Consider the following 19,021-nt stretch of genomic DNA (forward strand, 5'->3'; position numbering starts at 1 on the left):
TTGGTGTTATTTCTCCTCCTGTCTTCTGCAGTGTGTACAGTATTCAGAGTCAGAGTCAGAGAAGTGTTCAGAGTCAGAGAAGTGTGTATGTGTGTGTGTGTGTGTGTGTGTGTGTGTGTGTGTGTGTGTGTGTGTGTGTGTGTGTGTGTATTTAGGTTTATTGTAGTGTAACAGAGGTTTTTGTACGACGGTTTCATTAGAATGTATCACTGTGGTGGACTTTTGGTGGAGGAACTAAACTCATTATTAAAAGTAAGTGCTCACTTTTACTAAAATCTCGTGGATAATTTTTTTTACGCAATGTAAATACAAATTCACTACAATATACTAAATAAATGAATAAATAAATAAATAAATAAATAAATAAATAAATAAATAAATAAATAAATAAATAGATATTTTCTATAAAATGCGGAAATGTGAAGAGGAGAGGAGAGAGCTGCTTCTAGAAAGTCTCAGCTTTTGTGTCATTTTGTAAAACTCTATAGGAGTTACTCTTTTTTCAGATTCATGTTAAAAGTTAACAGGAACAATGATGGTTTAAAGTTGATTTCACATTGATGCTAATTCATAAATCATTAATAGGTTTATCTACAAAACTGAATGAAGATGACTTTACTCTTGTGTGATGGTTATAGATTTGAACCCTTGGAGTTTGGTTATGAACCAGAAGATGGAGGTTGTTTTGTTTAGCTTCAGTTTAGTTGGATGACATTATAAGAATTGTGTCCTGTTGTAAACTATTGCACCTGTTCTATAGCCATTACAATGAATTACAGTAAAACCCCGTTGTACGAGCATAATTCGTTCTTGAAAATTGCTCGTAGGTCCATTTGCTCGTACGGCCGAACAAATTTTCCCCATAAGAATGAATGTAAAAGTGATTCAATCCGTTCTGAGACCTCATTCAATAGCTTATTTTTGCACTTAAAAAGTATTTGTAGCCTATTTTAACAAACAAATACACCGCAAATAACCATAGTGTAAACATAATTTAACACTTACTCATGTGGTAGTGGTTGATTGCGAGTGTGAGATGCGCTCCACACTCGTAACCTTCTTGGTTTCCATGGTAATTCTATTTACTTTTGTTTTCACAGCACCATCACTGATTTTCTTGGGCGACATTTTTCAAGATTTCTAGTGAAATAAAAATATTACCCTAAAAAAAAGTTATGTTTTTGCTGCACTGAACAACGAGAGCGACCGAGTGATACGTCATCAACTAAGCGAATGATGCTACCCTCCGCTGAAAACAGGGAACTGGCAGCGTGGGTTTGCTCGTGCCTTCGAAATTTGTTTGTGAAATAGGGTAAAATTTTGCGAGTAAGATCGCTCGTACTATTAGTTGCTCGTACAACAGGGTTTTACAGTACCAAATATCAACAGGTTCAGTGTGATAGAGTTCACATTAACATGACTATAATTTAATAATTATGTGTGTCTGTCTGTGTGCGTGTGTGTGTTTTTGTGTGTGTTTGATCTCCAGCTGGAACGATGGTGAAGCCCTCCGTGTCTCTGCTCCCTCCCTCCTCTCTGCAGCTCTCTGAGGGTTCGGCCTCTCTGCTCTGCCTGTTCTCTGACTATTCTCCACAGGGGGCGCTGCCGAGCTGGACCGTGGACGGTGTCGAGGTGAACGAAGGTGTTCTGACCAGCACAGAAGATCAGAAGAACGGTGTCTACAGCCGCAGCAGCACCCTGACCCTCAGCAAAGAACGCTGGGAAGAGGCCGAGGTGTTCGGCTGTATCGTCTCCCACCACGACACCACTCAGATCACCTCGTTCCGAAAGAGTCGCTGTGAAGACCACTAGAATTCAAGTGTACACTTTAACACATGCTTAGCAGTCTGAGGTGGTGTCAGTGGTGTAGCTGTGCTGAAATAAAGCTTTAATCTGGAAATCATGTCTCCTTTTTTAGTAGTGAAGTGTCTTTGTTAGTGATTTGGAACTGCACCTTTACAGCAGGTCAAGTGCAGAGCTGTGTGTTGTGCTTGAGTGATTTTGGATGAAGAACCAGAAACATCTGCTGAAAGTGTTTAACTGGTTAGAGCTTGTCATGCAAATGTGTGTGTGTGTGTGTGTGTGTGTGTGTGTGTGTGTGTGTGTGTGTGTGTGTGTGTGTGTGTGTGTGTATTTCACATTATTAAACATCATATTTCTCTTTCTGCTCAGAATTTGCTTAAAACCCTATTAATCTCTGTTAAACCCATAATCCCTGTATTTAAGCAAAACATGAACCTTGATCAGAATGAAACACTGATACTGATAGACACAGATACTGCACACAGATCCACACTCAAGTAGGCACAGGGCAAAACAAGAGCTTTGTTACATGGATGGTATCTGCTAAACAAAAAAGCAAATAAAATCCAGTACATTTATAATGGAAAATAAGAACAAATAAATGAATAAATAAGACAAAAAATATGCTAGGCTAAGGATAGTGGCATGAAAACTAAGTAACTGATCAACATTACTCGCTTAATGAACTTAAACAACTTAAAACTTAACAACTTAATACTCCAACAAAGATGAAGTAAAAAGGCAGAACATAAATACTGTGACTGATGATTGAAACTAAACTGGGGTGCAAATCAAAGCAAGAATTGGCACTGACAATAAAAAAGACGAAATTTGACATGTGTGTGAGGGTGTATTCTAGTGGCCTGGAGGGCTGTAAGTACTCTTTTCACTAATGACTGAAATGGAGTGTGTTCAGATTAATGAGTGAAATGGAGTGTGTTCAGATTAATGAGTGAAATGGAGTGTGTTCAGATTAATGATATAAGCCTAAAAGCACATTTTTTTGTCAAGATCTTTCTGTTTCTTGTTTTTTTCCCTGATATGAGAAAACAAAAAATCTGATTATAGTGCTAGTAGCATTTTTTTACTTAAATCATACCAATAGACATCATTGTGTTTATGACTGTGACATGATTCTATAGACTGTGTGTGTATTAAATGCTGTTGATGTTTTTGATTAGTGAATATTTAATTTTCACATGAAGTAATCAGAATAATAGAATGTATAATAGATCTAAAATATAAAAGTATTTGAATTAAAGGTGAAACGTTTGTGACGCTCCACTGAACTCAATTCTGCTCTGTAATATATAAAGAGAAGTGAAACACACACTGAGCTGAAATGAAGACAGAGATTGACAGATGTCCATTCCTGTCTAAACTGTGTGTATGTGTGTTGGTGTCACCCAGCCCAGTGTGACAGTGCTGCCCCCCTCCAGTGTGGAGTTGCAGCAGGAGAAGATCACAATCCCGTATGTGGCCTACAAGGGCTTCCCCTCAGACTGGAGGCTGAGCTGGAAGTTTGAGCTTACACACTCCTCAGTGTAACTCAGCTCTTCTGCTTCATTATCACCTAAATATGTGTAAAGTTTGTGTATTCCTGCAATGTTCTGCTTTTAATTATTAATGAAAGCCTTTGAATCATTAAACATGATTCATTCATATTAAACCTCCCCTGTATATCCAAAATTTAGAAAAGGTTGTAGCACAAATCAAAATCAAATCAAATTTTATTTGTCACATACACATACATACATACAGGGTACGACATGCAGTGAAATGCTTATTACGACAGTCTGGCATGAGGGAATAGAATTGGGGGGGAGAAAAATAATACAAAGAAAAAGAAGACTGATAAATAAAGTATAAAAACTATATCAAATAAAATATACGAATATATAATGAGATTATATATATATATATATATATATATATATATATATATATATATATATATATATATATATATATATATGTGAAAGAAAAGGATATATATACAAAAAAATGCTTATGGCAGTAAACAGTGAAACAGTACACAATAAACAGTAAACAATAGACAATTTAAGGTGGTTTAGCTTGTCCATAAAGTGTGGTGTAAAGTGTCCGTGTGCGGTATGGTGTGGTATAAGAAATAAAGTGCACTGTGCTGTACGAGTCCAGAGTTTAAAGTGTCGTGGTGCGAAAGGTGAGATATGTACAGAGAAGAAGTGTGATGATGGAGAGAGTCGGCCATTTTTTAGATCCTGAAGAGCTCGGTGTGGATGGTACGTTCAGCTGAACGCACCACCCTCTGGAGGGCTCGCCTGTCCTGCATGGTGCTGTTCCCGAACCAGGGAGTGATGCTACCCATCAAAACACTCTCAATGGTCCAGGTGTAGAAAGTCTTTAGCACCTGAGAGGGTAGTTTAAAGTCCCTTAAGCGTCTCAGATAGTACAGACGCTGCCGGGCCTTCTTCACCAGGGTGTTGATGTGACAGGACCAAGACAGGTCCTGTGTGATGTGAACACCAAGGTACCGGAAACTGTCCACTGGGGTCCCGCTGATGTTTAGTGGTTGGTATGACTGCTCCTGCTTCATGCTGAAGTCCACGATCAACTCCTTAGTCTTGCTGACGTTCAGGAGAAGGTTGTTCTCCTGGCACCATCTCTCCAGGTTTTTAACCTTCTGTAGGTAGGCCGTCTCGTCGTTGTTGGAGATTAGGCCCACCACAACGGTGTCGTCAGCAAACTTGATGATGGTGGTGGAGTTGGAAGTGGCCACACAGTATACGTGTACAGTGAGTACAGCAGGGGGCTCAGAACACAATCCTGGGGAGCTCCAGTGCTGAGGGTGAGGGTGGATGAAGTGTGTTTTCCCACCCGTACGGCTTGTGGTCTGTCTGTCAGGAAGTATGAGAGCGTGGAGGGAATTATGGTGTTAAATGCTGAAATGTAGTCCACAAACAGCATATTTGTATAATTCCCATTTCTGTGGTCCAGGTGGCTCATCGTAGTGTGAAGGAGATGAGCAATGGCATCCTCAGTATAACGGTTCTGACGATATGCAAACTGTAGTGGGTCCAGTGTGTCCGGTAGTGAGGCAGTGATAAAGTCTCTGACCAGTCTCTCGAAGCACTTTATCACTACTGAGGTCAGAGCTACAGGGCGATAGTTGTTAAGGCAGGTGGGCTGGGGTTTCTTCGGGACAGGAACAATGGTGGACTGTTTTAAACAGACTGTTCCAGTGAGAGGTTGAATATCTCAGTGAACGCCGGTGCTAGCTGGTCAGCGCAGGCTTTTAGAACCTGACCTGTGATGCCATCTGGTCCTGCTGCCTTCCTGGTATTCACCGCAGTTATGCTTACATAAGGTTTTGTCTCTTTAATGTTTTTGCTTGACCTTAGTGCAGCTTTTGACACCATTGATCATACTATACTGCTTTCTAGACTTGAGAATGCTGTTGAAATAAAGGGAACAGCTCTCCTCTGGCTTAGGTCTTATTTGACTGATCGCTATTAGTTTGTTGATGTAAATGGTGAGTTCTCCACACTCTCTGAGGTAAAGTTTGGTGTTCCGCAAGGATCTGTCTTAGGCCCACTGCTTTTCTCTTTATATATGTTGCCTCTGGGTGAAATTATACATAAACATGATATTCGCATCCATTGCTATGCTGATGATACACACCTGTTTATTTCAGCAAAGTCAGATGAGAGAGATCAGCTTAACAATGTTGACTTTTATTTTGATATGGGCGCCGCCATTTTGTTTTGCTCCGACATGTGCACGAAAAGTGTATGTAGAAGAAGGAAAAAGGGAGAAGAGCAGTGGTGAGCTTATGAAAAACGTGCAGTTGATTTTGAACTTCTTAATCAGCATAGGAAGTTAGTTCAGACTGATGACATGCATCAAAGCTACCTGACATGCTTCTAAGTCTCCGTTCATCTTAACTAGCCTGTTATTATTAGCGATGTAGCAAGTTTTTCGTTGTGCTTCTGAATAAGGCTGGACAACAGACCTGTTAAGGTAATTTGAGTTATTCGGTGTGGAAGTTGAATACCCCCGTGTTTTTGGGTTCTTTTGCGATTTACATCCAGATTTTTGTTAGTTCAAACGAACTCAAAGCGTAGTGGATGCTATTGCGGGGACTATTAGCTGATTCGTTGGATGGCATCTTGTGTTCATTGTTTTCTCTAATTGATCACCGTTGGAAGGGATTGTGGCCTCGTCGGGTCGTGCTGTGTCTTTCAGGATCACGAGGGCAATCATTGGGGATCAAAGAGTTAAGGGAACAGTACCCTGCCTATCCGGACACCTTTCAGCGCTCCGTCCAGGACCCAAGGGTGGTGATGTACAGTAATTTGTTCATTTTACGTGAATGTTGATAAGCAAGTTACCTTTTCTTTTCAACAAGTATCAAAACAGAACTGTGTTTAAAGAAACTGTTGTTCGAGAAACTGACGTGAGTTTTCCACAAAAAGACTTTTTTTGCCAGTCTATGGACATCTTGACTCGTGAATGGACTGAGTATAATTTTTTTATTGATTTTTGAAACGAACTCTTTAAAATTTGAGGTGAACTGATTTGATTCCAACTCATTGTGAATGTGAAATTTTCAGTGTGGCAAAAGAACACTGGAAATAAGGTTTAACTGGAACAGTCACATTGTTTTTATTTTCCTTACGGTCTTATATATTGGTTTCATTCTTAGCCTTTTCATATGACTAATGTTTTTTATTTAAATAAATATTCTTGTTTAGTTAAATTGAATGTGTGCCAGTTAACCTGAGTCCTTTATACTAAGGAGTGGGGCCGTCTCATCTATCCTGTTGGATCTGGGAGGGTGGGTTTTCCTGAGTATTCTCCACACTCACGTACACTTCAGGCTACCACCGTGAATTAGATAAATCCTGAAGCCCACCTCACCTGATCTGTAGTCCCACATGACAACACGATAGACACCAACATATAACCACTCGTTATACTGAGACCTAAAGCATTGGGTGGGAGGACTAGGATCCTGTTGCCCACTCAGTCTTCCTTAGTCAAAGGCTTGTTATCTGCCCCACAAGGCATATTCCCCTCCGCCACATTCAGTTAGTTCAGAATGCAGCAGCAAGAGTCCTCACTAGATCTAGGAAATATGACCACATCACTCCTGTTTTAATCAGTCTACACTGGCTCCCAATCAATCAATCAATCAATCAATCACGTATAAAGCACTTAACGGTCTCGCACCACAGTATCTGTGTGAACTTCTGTACCAGTATGATCCTCCATGCCTACTTAGATAAAAAGGTGCAGGCTATTTGTTATTTGGTACCTGAAATAATGAAGACTACAGCAGGGGGCAGATCTTTCTCTTATAAAGCCCCACAGTGATGGAACAACCTTCCAATCAGTGTTCAGGACAGTGATTTTTCTTAGGTAAGGCGCAGATCTGGAGGGATCAGGGATATAAAGTGTTTGGTGAACTGGGATATTTGTATGCTGTCGTCCCCGTATTCTCATAAGTTCACTCAGGTTTGTTGACGGTGGTGTGGTGGGTCGTCCCTTATTCCAGAGATCCCTCATGTCTGTGTCACCTTCCGGTTCTCCCTTTATGCTATGCTGCCATAGCGCGTCTAAACTGCACAGTGACATTAACTTTTATACAACAATAAGGACACATAATATCCATATGCTTCTCTTCCTGTCACCCCTCTTTTCTCTCTCTCTCTCTCTCTCTCTCTCTCTCTCTCTCTCTCGGTCGAGTTAAAGTTTTTCTCAATTGCTAAAACACTAAACCCTTTTGTCTGAACCAAATGCTCAGTTGCCTGAACCCACTGATTGAATCAATCACTCTTTTGGCAAACCATAAGCACTTTTCACCTGTTTAGACACAACTTGCGAACACATTTTCATTGTGATGCACCCGTGCTGCATAATGATGAGCACAGGTGACAAAAGTCAAACACAATTAAAGCACAGTTGTCACCACTTGAACACAACAACTTAAAATTTATCACACTTGTGGCTAATGATGTGAGGGAACATATACAGTAAGCCAGTTCAGAGAGCACTGGTTTGTGAGTCCCTACAATGGATAGAAATCTAAGAGGAAGAGTTCGTGTGAGAGAAGGTCGAGGTGGTAATAGAAAGAACAGTAATATCTGATGAAATCAAAGCTACTGTGATTGACCATGTTCTTGTCCATGCTATGAGCATGAGTGAGGCTGGACAAAGGGTACAACCAAACATTAGTAGATTCACTGTGTCCACCATAACCTGAAGATTTAGAGACGAGAACAGGTAATTACCTTTTTTTGACATTATAGTACAGTATGTAAATTTTGACAGCAATTACTGTATGACATACTTTATACTGTACCACAGTATACTGTAAATAAATATATATGTTTCAGTACATCACTGTACCAATGTACTGTAGTATTGTAATGGAGGGTTGGTCTAACTGTTTGTAGGCCTAGTATTCCATGTATAGTTTATGTAACTCCATGTTCTCTTTTTGTAGAATTGAAAGACACATGGGGGCGGGAGGTCAGGTATGTTCTCCCCACACCAAGAGACCCTAGTTGTTGATATGGTCCGTGAGAACAATGCCATTAAACTGAGTGAAATTCAGCAGAAGATCATTGAGAACCATGTAAATTTTGAGGGTATCAACAGTGTCAGCCTCTCTACTGTTGATCGTGTCCTCAAGTGCAAGAGACTGCGCATGAAACAGCTATACAGAGTGCCCTTTGATCGCAACTCAGACAGAGTCAAAGAGCAAAGATTCCAGTATGTACAGGTTGGCATATATCCAGACACATTCAATGTTGATTACTCTAAATAGTAGTGATTTACTGTAGTGGCCTAAATCACTTTTTCCGTATCACTTCCATAACTATATCTACAGAGGATTCCTTAACTGGATGCAATGGAAAGACCCCATGAATACATACATGTACATGGATGAAGCTGGGTTTAATCTCACCAAAAGGAGAAGGAAAGGCCATAATGTGATTGGCCATCAGGCCATTGTTGGTGTTCCTGGGCAGCATGGTGGCAATGTCACATTATGTGCTACCATCAGCAATCATGGGGTTGTCCACCAGCATGCCAACCTGGGGCCCTAAAACACTCACCAGCTCCTAATTTTCCTCAATCACACGCGAGATGTTCTGTTAGGGCAGCAGGATGAGCATCCCATTTATGTTGTTGTTTGGGACAATGTGAGTTTTCACAGAGCCCTCCAGGTTAGAGAGTGGTTCAATATGAACCAAGGTTTTATCAATCTTTGCCTTCCACCGTACTCCCCTTTCCTAAACCCAATTGAGGAATTTTTCTCCTCATGGCGGTGGAAGGTATATGATTGCCAACCTTACAACAGGGTACATCTGATGCAAGCCATGGGACTTGCCTGTGGTGACATAGGTGTGGAGGCATGCCAAGCCTGGATACGGCATGCCAGGGTTTTTTTTCCCCCATTGCCTGGCCAGACAAAATGTGGCCTGTGATGTGGATGAAGTCCTGTGGCCTGACGCAGTACGGAGACATGATGCTGTGGCTGAGTAATGCACTTATTTGTATATTTTTGTACTTTATTTTTACATGGGCTTACTGACCACAAGTGGCAAACGCATAAGATTTCTGTTTGTTTTTACAAGTGCTACGTGTAAATGCACAAGATTTATGTTTTGTCTTTTTGTACAGGTGCTAAATGCACAGGTATTTTTTGTTTTGCAACATGCATTTAGCCTACAGTGAACAATAAACATGTATTTCTCCAGCTTCATGTCCTAAACATTGTGTTTTCTATTTTTCTACGTAATGTTTAGTGACTGTTCCTTAGTGATTTTAATTTTAATTGACTCGAGGCACGATTTGATAACATAGTTGACAACATAGTGAAAGTTTGGTTTTGCAAGAAGAGTCTGAGGTTTTGTTAATGTAGCTTGAGAATTGGGTTTTGTGTTCACAGTTTAGAGAAAAGGAGAGCAGCTTTCAAGAAATGTGTCTTAGCAATCAAGAAAAACTGTAAACATGCTCATGAAGTTCCAGTGATCACTGTTCCTGCCCTCTTCCCTTTGCGGATCTTCCCACTTCATCCAGGCCTGCCACGGGATAGTGTTTTCTTCATTTGGAGGCCATCTGTGCAGCTGGGGACGGTTTCTCATCAACGCCTTGGGTGGTTCCATAAAATTCCAGAGTAAGAACGGGAGCTTTGAGGATGGATTTGGACTGTAGTTAATGTCAACAGTCTGCTACATTAACTCAGGACTACAGTTTGCTTCTGGTCACCGTCACTGTACCCTGCAACATCGTATATATCTGGACATTCTGTCTCGACCCCCTTACAACATCATTGTAGCGAGATTTCTTCCTGTTCCTGTGCAAGGAGGGAAGTGCTGGTAAAACACCTCACTCTGTTAATAAAGAACCCGGGATTACGTTGAGTAACCCATCGTTCTTTTTCTAACTTCACTCTGTGTTTCACTATAGTAGATATAGACCACTTCTGGATTGAATGTGATCCCGCTATACCATATTACATGGGCTCTGACCTTCTGGCCCCTAGCACTGCATGTGCTAAGGAAGACTCAGACACATTCAGTCTATAAAATCACACAAAGGTGTGTGGCATAGGCCAACCAGCCAAATTTCCTGAACATAAACTCCCTTAGTAGAGCCCCTGATGTCGCCGTCCCCCTAGGAGAGTGGGCCCTTAGACCCTCAGGCACCTGAGAGCCTCTGCATTCATATGCTAAAGATATAGCCTCAACAATCCAGTGGGACAGCCGCTGCATTGACAACGGCTTCCCCTTGTGGAGAGCAGCCCAAGACACAAACAGCTGGTCATTCCTCCTGAAGCTTGCTGTTCTCTTGACATATGTATGGAGAGCCCGCACCGGACACCAGGAATTCAACCCCTCCTACTCCTGAGAAGAGAATGGAGGATGGTGGAAAGCCAAAAGCTCTGCAATGGAACATCTATAAGAAATATCCATCACTTCAGGTAGAAATGCCGGGTTAGGGCAAAAGGAAACTTACGAGAGCCCTGGGGCAAACTGCAAACAGGCTGGACTGACAGAAAGGGCTTGCAGCTCACTTAGCTGTTACCAGAGCCACAAGCAGCGCCGTCTTAAGAGAGACAAATCTCAACCCTATGCTATCCAATGGCTCGAAAGGGTATTGAAAAAGAGCCTCCAAGACCATAGACAGATCCCACAGTGGAACCAGCGGCCAGACACCGGCCTCTTATGGCACTCCTTTCATGAAACAATTTATTAAAGGGTGCCGACCTGCAGGTTTGATGCCAAACCCGACATTGCATGCAGAAATAGCTGCTATGTATAGTTTCAAAGTAGAGAAAGCTTTCCCTTTCCCTTTCTGGGTGGGGATAATAAATCTCCCCTCCCGCCTGGAACAGGAGCTCCCTCTGTGGAGGGAGTGACCACGGCTCATCTGAAAGCAGTTGAAATATCTCGGCGATCCAGTGTCTGGACAGCCAGCATGGAGCTGTGACAAGCCTAGTTCCCAGACTCTGACTAGAGATGGGAAATCCAGCTCAGTGGAGGAAACGCATGTAGATGGACGTTCAGCCTTGGGTGGGCTAAAGTGTCCACATCATGAACAGCAGCTACGCTAATTGCTCTCCACTGCTTCTCTTTCTCTTCCCATCCCGAGGCTTTCTGAGGTTTGGCCAGCTCCAGTCACGTCCCACCTCGTGAAGATTATGGACCTATGGATGATCATGGAGAAGTAGATGCCGAACTCGCAAACATCCCGAACCATCTACAGACGTACGAGTGCCAATTGGATCCCACTACATGTGTGGCATTGGATCTCCTGGAGTGTTTAAAGGCTCTGGCATGGAGAAGCTGATGCTGGATCTATGATGATCACAAATGTTGAGCTTTTATACCAAAGACTGTAGAAAGAACATTACTTATGTAGCCCGGGAGATGAATAAGTAATGACACCGGACACAGATAATATATTTTAGCGGGGATCTTTTATTTTCAGACTGCACGTTAAGCAGTGCAGCGTTAATGATGCAAACTTTGGGGAGGATTGAGTTGGAAGGGTAGGACTAGTGAATACCTGGTTAACAAACAAAAAGTCTGCTTCTCTTATCACAGTGCTCATATAATTGTTCCAAGTCACAACAGTAAGGAACAAAACTCTTTGTTCACCCAACTAATATAGACATAATAAAAACAACCCATGAACATAGACAACGGTAGCAGCCCCTGATGTTAGGAAACAAACAGACACGTGAATATAACATCTGCACAGAAGACTGAATAAGGCTGCTTAAGTAACATGAAGAGTACATGAAAATACAATCCTTTATAACGTTACATTGTTGTGTGTGATTAATGCATAATACAGTTAACAGTGCAAATATCATTACACAGCATAACACGTGCTCTTACACTTAAACCTGGATTATTACATCCCAGTAAATAACTTATGACTCAATGAGTTTATAGAGAGAATGGAATCAATTACAATGTCCCAAACTTACTTTTTACCACCACTCTGGCACATGCACACGCTATCACCGGATATTACAGACTCGTTCTTTCTCTACACATGTTAAAGAAACAAAATACAGAACTTATTTCAATAAACATGCATGTACATGGCAAATTAACCCATTTTGTGGAATTATAAAAAGTTACAAAACTTACTCTGATGCTTCCCGCTCACCCAAAAACGCACGAGGCTAACGAGGCACTTTCTCCCCTCTTGATTAAACAGAGTAACCACATCTCAATATCTCTGGTCCACATAAAATTATACACAAAACTATTTAAGAAAGTCTTATACTGATTATATTTAATCACTTACGCTTCTTTTCCACACCAAACGAGATATATCCCAAAAGAAATCGGTCATTCTTTGTGCTTTATGGCTAAATTTAGTGCACCAACTAGATGTTGCGCTCTGTTTACCGGAAGGAAACAACCCTTTTGCAATATAGTTCCGTTTCTTAAAGGGCCAGCGAAACCTTTTAGCAGTGCATGGAAAAGTGCATTAGTACACACTGTGTGTCACACACTCAACACAAAGCCTAAATAACATGAATACACATTGTCTTTTTAACCTGGTTACACTTATAATCTTATACTCCAGTACTCATGTTAGTTCTCACTCTCCAGTGTTCTGTATTGTTGAAAGATTTATGATCAAACTCTGATGTCACCCAAATGAGGATGGGTTCCCCTTTTGAGTCTGGTTCCTCTCAAGGTTTCTTCCTCATTACATCTAAGGGAGTTTTTCCTTGCCACTGTAGCCAGGGCTGCTCATCAGGGACAAATGCACACCATTCACCTTGACTGTTGATTTCTGTAAAGCTGCTTTGAGACAATGTCTGTTGTGAAAAGCGCTATACAAATAAACTTGACTTGACTTGACTTGACTTGACATCCAACCGTGCATTTTTGTTCTTTAGAGAGGATTACAGAGGACACTGAGAGTTTTCATGCGAGGCAAAGAGATCTACTGCAGTCCGGCCGTATCTCTGCCATATCTGCTTCACCACTTGGGTGTGCAACTTCCATTCCCAGTACAGGGGGTTTTCTCTGGACAATTAATCTGCAATTAATCCCACACACATGGGACATGAGTGGCTCTGATGGACAAGAACCTCATGTCGCACCACATTCAGTTATTTTGTTTTAGTTTTTTTCAACTGATGGAATTGGATTTATCTAAGCAACCGCCATGGAATTGTTGGTTTTCACTAGGACATGTTGGCCCTTTATGAAGGTCATAAAATGTTTCAGCACTAGAAACACTGCCAACAGCTCCAAGTAGTTTGCGTTACTCTGGCCGGTCGACTGAGATGTCGCCGGGGACACCACCGCAGGTGTGTAACCCAACGCTGAAATTCTCTCATCGTGAGAAGTCCCAAATGTACTACAAAAATGACAGAGGCCATTGAACCCAGCATCCGTAAGCACACTCTGAATGGGACCATAGTCTCCGTCCAAAAACGGGAGAGACACTGTATGAGAGATGCAATTCTCCTCTCTGTCAGCATGATTCTATCAGGGAGGGAATCTATACTGAGCTCTAGATATTTTGCGCAATGCGTGGGTTTCAAGCAGTATTTTTCTCTGTTTATTCTGATCGATCATACAAACCAATCGTCTGGAAGGATCAACCGACAGAGCACTTTGTGTGTCAACATTTTAAATTAGTATTTTCTTAGGTGCTTGTGTAACACACGTAGTTCTAAGATCGGATGAAGAGATGCACTTCCTCTCTTCGGAATCACAAAGTACCGGGAGTAAATACCCTTATAGCTTCCCTCTCCTTACACAACTCTGCTCGCCCTTCTGCACATAAGTGTCGATCTCGGCTGTTAGGACGCGAGCCGAATCTCCCTCAGATATCGAGACTAACACTCCGTTGAACCTGGGTTGTTTCATGGCAAATTGAAGCCTGTAAAATAGTGCTCTGAGAAATAGTGTTTAACACCCAGCGCTTGAACCAGTTGCGGAAAAAGAGAGCACCTGTATACTTTACATTTACATTTGCTGGATTTAGCAGACGCTCTTATCCAGAGCGTCTACTATTCAGCCCTTATCCAGAGCGATACTATTGTTCCTCTTTGATCGCGCATTGATGATCGTCAACATGCTGGGCTCCACTGTAGGAGCGAGCACTCCCTCCAGGCGGTGAGACTGGGGGGGTGCTTAAAACTTTTGGGTATTTTTGCAAATTATTGCCCTCGGCTGGCCACCTGGATGGGAAAGTGTCACATTTATTGTGTTTTTTTAACTTGGGTTGCATATCGGGGTTTGGATGCGATGCTGCAATCTTTATTGCGTCTAAACACATTGTGTGAGTGCTTGGTGACACTGAACAGTTTCCCTCCTACAGAACTCAGAACCGGGCTGTGTTCCCTCCTCCTTCTCTTTGCAGGCAGAGAGAGGAGGATAGGGGAACATTTGCGTGTCAGGCTACACGCTTCTTCTTTCGATCCTCGGGGTGGGGCAGACGGCTTCTAGCTGCCACGGCCACAAACAAATGATTCCCCCATGGTCCCGAGCCATCCGATCTTGGACCCTGGCCAGCATGCTGCCTGCTGAGAGCCGGTCTCACACTCCTTGCACCCACCAGTCTCCCTCTTGCAGCCGCGGCTGCAACAAAGCCCTGGCGCGCTGGCTGAGAGGGTGGTTTTGGTGTCAGCTTGTGAGGTAAACAGAGGTTGAAAGCTTTGTCCTCTTGTTTCCGGAGAGTGCTGGTTTCTCTCATTTTCTCGAGAGCTGGACCAAACAAACCATTAGCAGGGTCATAAGCAGAGTCCATCACCTCCGCTTTCTGCGTGTCACCCAAGCCTGACAGGTTCAGCCATAACGCTCTCTCTCACCTGACACAGCTAAGCCCATCATGCCGTAGCCCTGAACCGCGCCTCGTGAAGAGCACAAAATAAGGTCACTACGCAAATCTCGTCCCAGAGTGCCGGGTTGGGCACTCCTGTGTCGAGCTGCTGCCCCATCTTCTCCAAAATCTATGCCTGTTAAGCGGACAGTAAAGTCCCAACGTGTGTTTCGGGCCCATGCATGCGATGCACATAGGATGAGGGTCCCTGCCTGAGTAGTTGCTCCACATGGGGTTGACCTGGCTGAGTATAGAGAAAATCGAGACTCATCACAACACGTTAGTCTATCAATATTCGCAGGGTAGTTATCCCGTTGAAGGCTTAGCCTTGACACGTGAAGCCTTTAGTTAGCTTGATGCTACTAAGTCCCTACAGTGTAATTTAATACCCGATAGGTCAAAAAAGGCATATTCTTTTTATACGCGAAGTCGCGATGTCGCTCAGCACGATCCTGTATGACTGGTCTCACGTTCGATGGTGGAATCCAATGACGGTCCGCCCGATGAACAGTTTAGCAAAAACCAGTAGGAAACCGGATGTGCTGAGAGAGCTTGATGTAGTCCCTCACGAGATGAAAGTGCAAATTAGGTTGAAATGGGTTTACATCAATAGTAAAGGTGCGGCGGGAGCCTGATATCAGGTCGAAATGTCTGTCAAGGCAGACGTGGTGTCATAGGAGCTTCCTCAGTTGGTCAGGCCCAAAGCGATTCCCCATAGTGAAACACAGAGCGAAGTTAGAAAAATAACTTGAATATTCATGAGAAAGTCTCCTGATGGCACCCATGTTCTTAGTGCACAAAAGACCTAATAATACATTAAATATATTTATATATATGGTTTCCACTCTTTAGTGCAATCTGATTTATAATAATTGTAATTAAACACTGATGTTAATATTATAAAGTAATTTAATGACTAATTATAATAGTAAATATTAAGTTTGCAGTTCATTCTCTAGGCTGAAAATTTTACTCTACTAAGAAAACCTTTTTGGGTACCTAATGCTATATGCTCAAAACATTATAAAATATGATAAAGCTCTGTAAGAAATAATCACAGCTCATATTAAAGTCAGTAGCTTTCTGACCAGTGAAGCAATGTGCTAAATTTAATTTGTGTTCTGGTCTCAAAATATCTCAAGACCAATAAATGAAACACAGACACACAAATGAATGTAAAAGATACAAGATTTGTGTCTGGTAAATAGGGATTTGAGTGTTTGTGTGTATCACATCCTCCAACTCAGCACCTGCAGTCCCTCCCAGCTGCAGCAGTGCAGTTTCTCTACTATCTGACTGAGGGAGGTTTTTGTACGACTCTATATCACTGTGTGAACCAGTAGCCTGTGATGCTGTGGTAACTCTGACAGTAATAATCTCCTGCATCTTCAGTCTGGACTCCACTGATGGTCAGAGTGAAATCAGATCCAGATCCACTGCCACTGAAACGAGCTGGAAAACCCGACTGTAGCTGATTTACATATTTAATGAGGAATTTAGGAGCTTCTCCTGCTTTCTGCTGATACCAGTTCAACCAGACACCATTTGAATCCTTGTAAACTGCCTGACTGGTTTTACAGTTGATGGTGACTGTTTCTCCTGGAAGAACAGATTTCACTGAAGGAGTCTGAGTTACTGTTGCTTGACCTCTGCATCCTGTAAAAATACACAATAATGCAGCATGAAACTGAAATATTAGAACTGAAACAATATGTGTATTTTTATTAACACATCATTGTAGAGATAAAATATAAAGCAGTGTCTAACCTTGAGTCCAGAGGATCAGTGTCCAGATAAAGACGGGGATCAAAGTCATGGTAGCTGTGGGTGAAGTTTCTGTAGCAGCAGCTCTCAGTCATAAAGTGTGAAAGTCACAGCGCTATAAACACTCCCAGAGCACTGAAGCATGTGCTGCCAATGCAAAGTGTCCTCTAAGTATGGAAACGTCTTTACCGCATTCCCCCAATCTTACTGTCATTCTCACACTCAGTCACAGGAGATTTCTTGGAAAATATCAAGATGTTATAAATGAATGTAGAAAAATGACAGAAGTTCAGACTTCCACTTTAATTCCATTAGGATTTAGACTGAGATTTTGAGGAGACCAGCATTATAACTTTTTTTATGTATCATGTATATTATGTTACTGACTGTAGAGACAAATCTCATCACTAATCCATCATTTGATGTTATTTCTTCTCCTGTCTTCTGCACTGTATACAGTACGATGTGCTCAAAGTCTAAACTTTAAGCAGTAAAATGAATAAGAAACGAGTTAATATTGAACACTGTTGGGGGTAACGCGTTACAAGTAACGTGCGTTACGTAATAATATTACTTTTCTGGAGTAACGAGTAAAGTAGCGCGTTACTTTATGAATTTACACACTAATATCTGAGTTACTTTTTTTTTAAAAGTAATGCGAGTTATTTTTAGTTTAATTATTTTGCATAAAAAATAAATACTGAATTAAAATTAACGTAGTCACGTAGAATCGAACAGAACAGAAGCTGGTCAGAAGCGGAGATGCCAAATTAGAGATTACATTACTGCGATGGAAGTATTCTTATTATTTTGAACTAGTCGAGGAGAAGGAGAAAGGAATAATGGTTAAGTGTAGATTATGTGTTGGTGAAAAGATCTTGTAAACTGCAAAAAATACCACTTAGAAAAAAAAATAAACATCTGCATGCAAAGCACAGCACTACAGGTGTGTGTGTGTGTGTGTGTGTGTGTGTGTGTGTGTGTGTGTGTGTGTGTGTGTGTGTGTGTGTGTGTGTGTGTGTGTATAATGTTGCATATATGGAAATGGAGACAGAAATATAGAAAACTTTTGCCGACTTTCCACCACTGCAGCTCTCTAGACTGCTCAGAATAAAAGTTTTCTATGGGAGACACATGTACGATGCCATCACAGCGGAGATAGAGAGCAAATTCACAGCTCATTTGCTCTTTGTGGGAAGATAAACTGCCACGGTCACTGATAATAGCGCAAACTTTGTAAACGCGTTCAGAATGTTTCAAGCTGATGATGAATCAGATAATGATGTAGGTATGTAGTCATATTTACGGAATTGCACGAAGTTTTACGAGATGACAGCGAAAGGTATGTTCTCCCTCCACATCACCGGTGTGCAGCCCACACCCTTAACCTTATATACACTAACGATAGTTACATTACTGATGGCGAAGGCAGATTGAAAAGCAGTGTACAGAAGTACGACTGGAAAGTGTTCAGCCTTGTGGTCAAAAGTTAGTCGATCATCTTATTGTTCTCTAAGAAGTTATTAAACATTTAACATTTTTAAGACATGTCTTTTGCCCTAATATAACCTATTTCTTAATGGCAATGATCTATATTACACCTGTTACACCTGTAAGGCGTGTAAGAGATACAAGTAACGCAAAAGTAACGCAAAAGTAATATAATGTATTACTTTCCATAAAAAGTAACTAAGTAACGTAATTAGTTACTTTTTTGGGGAGTAACTCAATATTGTAATGCGTTACTTTTAAAAGTAACGTTGCCCAACACTGATATTGAAAATGTAATAAATTTCCAGTGTGTTTGTGTTGGTGAGTGGAAACCTGCTCATTGGTTCATATCTGCAGTGTTGTGTACATTATTCTGAAGTCTTTGTGCTGATGGAAAATACAGACAGATGCTGCTGTGTGTTTGTGTAAAAAAGTGAACATTTCTGTCATCAGATTTATTTCCTTCTATCACACAGGGAGCACTTACTTGAAGTGGCTAAAACAGAATAAAGCTGATTGAAGTCCGAGTCGCTCCACAATATAAAGAGTAGCTCGTAAATTTTCTCCTGCTGATTAAACCTACTAAACTGCAGTGATTTAAAGA

At 41.5% G+C, this 19,021-nt stretch overlaps 3 long non-coding RNA genes and 1 pseudogene across 5 annotated transcripts in view; 2 read left to right on the plus strand and 2 right to left on the minus strand.

Annotated features, from left to right (window-relative positions):
* Window positions 1-12,686, minus strand: part of LOC310729180 — an 80,789-nt gene extending 68,103 nt beyond the window's left edge. The window contains exons 1-3 of one of the 2 annotated variants that reach the window (XR_014534474.1): window positions 12,622-12,686; window positions 12,462-12,518; window positions 12,296-12,357 (exon numbers count right to left, since the gene is read on the minus strand). This is a non-coding gene — a long non-coding RNA (uncharacterized lncRNA). Of the gene's footprint in view, window positions 1-11,813; window positions 12,358-12,461; window positions 12,519-12,621 lie in introns of those variants that run through there. The other variant, XR_014534475.1, reaches the window with a different exon arrangement.
* Window positions 1-19,021, plus strand: part of LOC310729190 — a 159,883-nt gene that overhangs the window by 108,467 nt on the left and 32,395 nt on the right. The window lies entirely within an intron of this gene.
* Window positions 148-1,900, plus strand: LOC310729164 (immunoglobulin kappa constant pseudogene; annotated as a pseudogene). The gene is made up of 2 exons (XR_014538381.1): window positions 148-252; window positions 1,490-1,900. The product of XR_014538381.1 is annotated as an immunoglobulin kappa constant pseudogene (transcript).
* On the minus strand, window positions 17,886-18,694 carry LOC310729199. The gene is made up of 2 exons (XR_014534495.1): window positions 18,253-18,694; window positions 17,886-18,047 (listed from the first exon to the last, which is right to left on the minus strand). It is a non-coding gene; the product is annotated as an uncharacterized lncRNA (long non-coding RNA).

This window comes from Silurus aristotelis (assembly GCF_946808225.1).
Source record: "Silurus aristotelis genome assembly, chromosome: 7".
NCBI lineage: Eukaryota > Metazoa > Chordata > Actinopteri > Siluriformes > Siluridae > Silurus > Silurus aristotelis.